This window comes from Triticum aestivum, chromosome 7B (genome assembly GCF_018294505.1).
Source record: "Triticum aestivum cultivar Chinese Spring chromosome 7B, IWGSC CS RefSeq v2.1, whole genome shotgun sequence".
Classification (NCBI taxonomy): domain Eukaryota; kingdom Viridiplantae; phylum Streptophyta; class Magnoliopsida; order Poales; family Poaceae; genus Triticum; species Triticum aestivum.
In genome coordinates, this window is record NC_057813.1 from 637711309 (window position 1) to 637717515 (window position 6207).

Here is a 6207-nt window from a genome sequence, read left to right on the forward strand (position 1 = left end):
TAGGGATATCACACAAATTGAAGGCACATTTTATTATATTCGATAGCATCCTAGACAACGAGCATTCATGAACAAGTGTTCTATACATTGATCTAAACGACAATAGGGGCAAACACTACTGTACTCAACATATTGTAACATATTAACCCCAAATTCAGTATGGTCAGACAAGATCCCTTTAACTAGACTATTTTCCCTGTCATTGTTCATTAATATTTCCAAGACATTTGTAGCTAGATTAAAAGTGAAGGAGATAAGGCATCTTCTTGTCTCGATCCTTTATGTGTGGGAAAGTATGGTCCAGTGTGATCCTTAACTTTGGTGCCTATGTGTCCCCTCCTGACAGTTTGCATAACCAAATAAATCCAATGAGGAAATGATTTTTAGTTTTTAACATTTCTAAAGCAAAAGACCATTTGATTTTATCATAAGCTTTCTCGAAATTCACTTTAAAAATAGGGCACTATGCTTTTTGTGTGAATACTATTCAAAGCCTCACGCAAGATCATCACCCCCCCTCCACTATATATACTTCCCCTTGATAAAAGCAGTCAATAGGCCTATACTTCCGAATCTGATTGGCATCCTTGGTTTTAAGGACCAATGTAATAATGTCGTAGTTAAGTCCACAAACGTCTCAGTTTCCTTTATAAAAATCATCAAACAAGGCCTTCAGATCTAATTTAACCAGATCCCAAAATGTTGATAGAATTAGGAGGAAATCCATCTACAAGATCATCACCCTCTCCATTATATACATCCCCTTGATAAAAGCAATCTGGATTGGGGAGATGACCTCCCCAACGGCATGATTAAGCCTATTCATAAGTAATTTCCTAAAAAAGCTAATACTTAGCGGACAAATAGGCCTATACTTCTGAATCTGATTGGTATCCTTGATTTTAGGGGCCAATGTAGTAATGTCATTGTTATGTCTAGAAATGTCTACGTTTCCTATATGAAAATCATCAAACAATGCCTTCAAATCATATTTACCTAGCTACCACAACTCTTGATAGAATATAGAAGTAAATCCATCAGTGCCATGGGATTTGTTGTGGGCCAAATTGAAAAATATTTCCTTAATTTCTTCCAAAGATAATTCTGCAATAATTTGTCTATAGCTTATATAGGAATACCTTTTGGATTCTCCACATTCTGGGAGATACTGGAAACGTTAGGGTAGCCTAAGAGAATCTAGAGTCGGGCGCCCCAAACCCCCTGTCCCCTATACGCTTGGGCGGACGGCCCGGTCGCTAACCGGTCACAAAAATGACCCAACGGCTCCAAACGCCTGGGTTGTCCGGAATCTCTCATATCCAACCCAAATCTGATATGGATCTAGTGAGACCCAGTCACGTCCACCACGTCAGACTGGCCGCATGGACCCACACAAAAACAGTCAGAAACCATCAATTTGACGGGCGTATCCTCTGATCTCTATGAGGGCAGTCAGGATGCATTCATGGTGCCGCATGGCATCGGTCTGGCGCTGCCTGTTGACCCAAGATTGGCCATTTAAGCCGGTTGCATCCCATTTCCCTCTCACTCTTCCTCCCCTTTGCACCTCGACCCACCCATCCACTCGCCGTCTACCACTAGCCATGGCCCGGAGGGAGGTCAGGACGTATGCCATGCTCATGCTGGAGCGGCACCTACAACTATTTGAGGAGATCTGGGCTAAGCCCAAAGCCCGATCGCAACGGGCCCGCCTCCAGACTCGCTGGAGCTAGAGGAGGAAGAGGAGAAGAAGGAGGAGGCAGAGGTGGAGCAGGAAACAACCTTGGAGGACGCAGATCCGGAGGAGGATGACGATGATGCAGGCGAGGCGGATCTGATGCCACCTGTTGCGGGCTTCGCTGTGCATGAGGTGCTGGCAGAGTTCAAGGTGAACCAGACACAAGAGACAGTGGAGTAGCAAGCCATCCTCCACTCCATCCAGTAGGAGGCTGAGGTGGAGGACAATTGTCGTTTCCTCCATCAGCGATATGCGGAGATCGATGAGATGTTTGCCGAGATGGACGACGACAATGAGCCAGAGGCGTGCTTGCTCCCTTGTAAAGTTGTTGGGTAACTCCCCAAGTGTAAGGACTAAGTAAACTAGAAATAAGTATTTTGCTCGATTGAGAATCAAGATTTATCGAACCAGAAAAAGTTCTTCTAGAAACAATGTCACAGGTACCTAGACACAAAACACAACACGCTCTTGCCCCCAAAGGTTGTCAAGCTTCTTGTCCTACTAGTTACAAGCGTAAATTTCACAGTATGGTAGGAATTGATATATAGATAAAATAAAATAAATGGTACAACAAAGAATAATATTTTTGTAAATGTTTTCAATAATAAAAAATAAAGCCCGAACCCATAGGTTTACTAGTGTCATCTCTCCAAGCAGAAAAGTGGTGTGGTGAACATTATAGTTGGGCAGCGATTAAATTGCAATAGTTATATTTATAACTATGGTGATTCATGGCATACTCCTGTATACGCATTATGTTCGTGATATGTAGACCGTTATCCAATGTGTCTACAAGTAATACTTGCTTCTTGTGAGCTACGCTAGGATTTCCTCAAAAAAGGAGAGGATGATGCAGTACAGTAAAGATAAATGTTTTCCTCAGTTAAGAACCTAGGTTATCAATCCAGTAGTAGAATGACACAGAACCTCATGAACAACACCTATACACACAAAAGCAAATACTTGCACCGAATGCAAACAAGGGGTTGTCAATCTCCTCGGCGATTACTTGCAAGTATTAAATCTCGTAGTGGTAGGTAGTAAAATAAATTTCAAAAAATAAAAAAGTAAAATTGCAGTAAGGTATTTTTGTGTTTTTATATATGATCAAAGTAGACCCAGGGGCATAGTTTTCACTAGAGGCTTCGCTCTCGAGAACATAGCATACGGTGGTTGAACAAATTACTATTGGGCAATTGATAGAAAAGCGCATAGTTACGAGGATATTCAAGGCAATGATCATGTATATAGACATCACTTTCGAGATAAGGAGACCGACTCTTGCCTGCATCTACTACTATTACTCCACCCATTGATCGCTATCCAGCATGCATTTAGGGTATTAAGTATAAAATGGAGTAACACCTTAAGCAAGATGACATGATGCAGACAAAGTGAACCAAATCAATATGAATAAACCCCGTAGTTTTACCCTTAATGACAACAATACAAATATGTGTCTTGTCCCCTACTTTGTCACTGGGATAGAACATCGCAAGATTGAACCCATCAGAAAGCACCTCTCCCATTGCAAGATAAATCAATCTAGTTGGCTAAACCAAATCGATAGATTGGAGATAAAAACAAAGATATAAGAATCATGCATAATAAAGTTCAAAGAAGACTCAATTAATATTATTGAATAATCTGATTATAAACCCACAATTCATCCTATCCCAACAAACACACAGCAAAAGAATATTACATAGGATAGAACTCCAAGAACATCGAGGAGAACATTGTATTGAAGATCAAAGAGCGAGAAGAAGGCATCTAGCTACTAGAGATGGACATGTAGGTCTGGGGTGAACTACTCACGCATCATTGGAAGGCGGCAAGGATGATGTAGAAGTCTCCCGTGATCAATTCCCCTCTAGCAGAGTACCAAAAACGGCCTCTAGATGGGATCACGGAAGAACAGAAGCTTGTGGTGGCGGAAAAAGTGTTTCGGGAGGCTCTATGGTATATTGGGAATATTTGGGAATTTGTAGAGGTGGGATTAGGTCAAGAGGTGCCACGAGGGGCCCACAAGCTCAGGGAGCGGCCCCCATAGGGCGCGCCTGGTGAGCTTGTCACTCCCTCGTGGCTCTTCTAGTCTTCTCCCGAACCTTCCTGGGTCCCTTCCGGTCCATAAAATATCACCGTAAAGTTTCATTGTGTTTGGACTCCGTTTGATATTGATTTTCTAAAAGGCAAAAACAAAATATAGTAACTAGCCTGGGCACTAAGTTAATAGGCTAGTCCCAAAATGATATAAAATAACATATAAATGCATATAAAACATCCAAAATTAATGTTATAAGAACATAAAACAATTCAAAATTATAAATACGTTGGAGACGTATCAATACTTCACCTCAAAACCTCTATCCAGTATTGACCTAGCTGATGTTACATGTCACATCGACCTAGCCAGTAGCTACCAGGGACATGATTCGCCACAAAAAGCGCGCGAGGCTCCGAAGAAGAAATAGAAAGACATCGCATTCAAATCCAGCCTGGGCTGTTGTTCATCACCGCGCGCGCGTCCGTACCTGCCCACGCCTCACCTCACCTCGCGCGCGGGTGAAGGAAGCAACTATGATTTTTATACGAGTGAAAACAACAGAGGTGTAAACGAATCCAACTGGTATCAATTTCCTTAATGATCAACCCTTATATACAACCGGAGGGGACGCAAGTAGAGGGGCGCGTCCACTCGAGGGGGGCGAGGGAACCATCGTGACCGTTGCCAAATTGGCAACGCACATGCGATTACACAAGGGAGGATTATTCCTTCATAACAATATTAATTAAATTCTAACACTCCCCCTAATCCTCGCTTTTCCTTGTGAATGATCATCCTTGAAATACTCTCCTCCAAAAACCTGGCGGGAAAAAATATGAGGAGATATGCATAATATGTCTTGAAAAACTCCTTCAAAAACCCAGTGGAAAAATAAGGAGAAAATGACATGTCACAATGCTTGTATTACTATTGCCTCATTAAAAACCTTCTATGAGAAACCATATAGGAAAAACTCATAAAGGAAAAGAGTGCAATACAAAAGATCCGAAAATCTCGAACAGGTTAGCGTTCAAGAGTGCACTCCCCCTAAACCTTGCAAATAACAAAGTCATCTCATACCAATTCCATTAACTTATTTCTAGAATGGAGAACTTGGTAAAGAATTTCTGAACGTATCACAAAAATTACAAATGACTTTGCTTCCAGAATATTTATCTTCCCACTTTTCAACTCACGAGGAAGAAAATACTTTCAGAGTAATATACTTTGTAATATTCCTGTTTATAACCTGTCTGCATCTATGTAATACAAACAACATTATCTTCATGGATAATGGTGGGTGAGTCCTATCAATCAAACCCGTCCGAACTTTCAACGAAGTCCATCATTCCATGAAGCCAAACAGATTCAGATGTTGTTTCATACATTCAGAATGATTAGTGGATGCAACCACTAAAGTTTTTCCTCTCCACTTCCAAGAGAAGGTCGTACCTCCATTCGAGAAGACAAAACCAGTCTATGATATGATATATGCCCAGCATCACCATATCCAACCATGGCCATCTTGATAAAAATAAACCAAGATTTTAGTGTCTAGAAGATACCCAAAAATATTCTTCAAAACAACCCAATGTCTTTCATTGGAGATGTATTATATCTAGCTAATAAATTTACAGCAAATGATATACCAGGCCTGATGCAGTTCTCTAGATGCATTTGTGCTTCAATTGCACCGTGATATGGAGACTCGGTTCCAATATCTCTTCATCACCGCCATTAGCTACAAATGGGTATTTATCTCTATTACTCAAGAGATCTTACACACCATAGTTCTTTGATGGATATGACTTATCCGTGTTGAACTTTCCAACAATCTTTTGGATAAATATAGACTGATGAACAAGTATTTCCGAAGGAATATGCTCAAGTCCCAAGCTCGAGCAAAGTTTGGTCTCAACCAAATCTTTCATCTTACATTCCGTCTTAAGATGATATGATTGTATCATGTATCTCTTATGTAGCTCCAATGATACTAGATCATCAACACACACACAAAAATTGTACATAATCCCTCTTTGGATTTCTCGATTAACATACATGAACAATCATCAATGTTTGAGTAACCTTATAATAAAGGAACTCACTCACTCGGTTCTACCACATCATTGCCGACTACTTCAAGTCATAATGACTTCTGAAGCTTTACGCAACACATGTTGCGATTAAACTCAGAATCTGTGTTCCCTCGGGAACTATCATAGAGATATTTGTATCAAGTGACTCATAGAACTATGCAGTCACAACATCCATGAGTTTGATATACAAATTCATTATTCACTGCTAGTGATATAAAATATCGGAACGTTATTCCACACACAACAGGAGAATATGTTTCATCTTAAACGATGACGGGTTTCTGCGTGAAGCCCTGTGCTACAAGCCTCGCTTCATCTCTCACCAC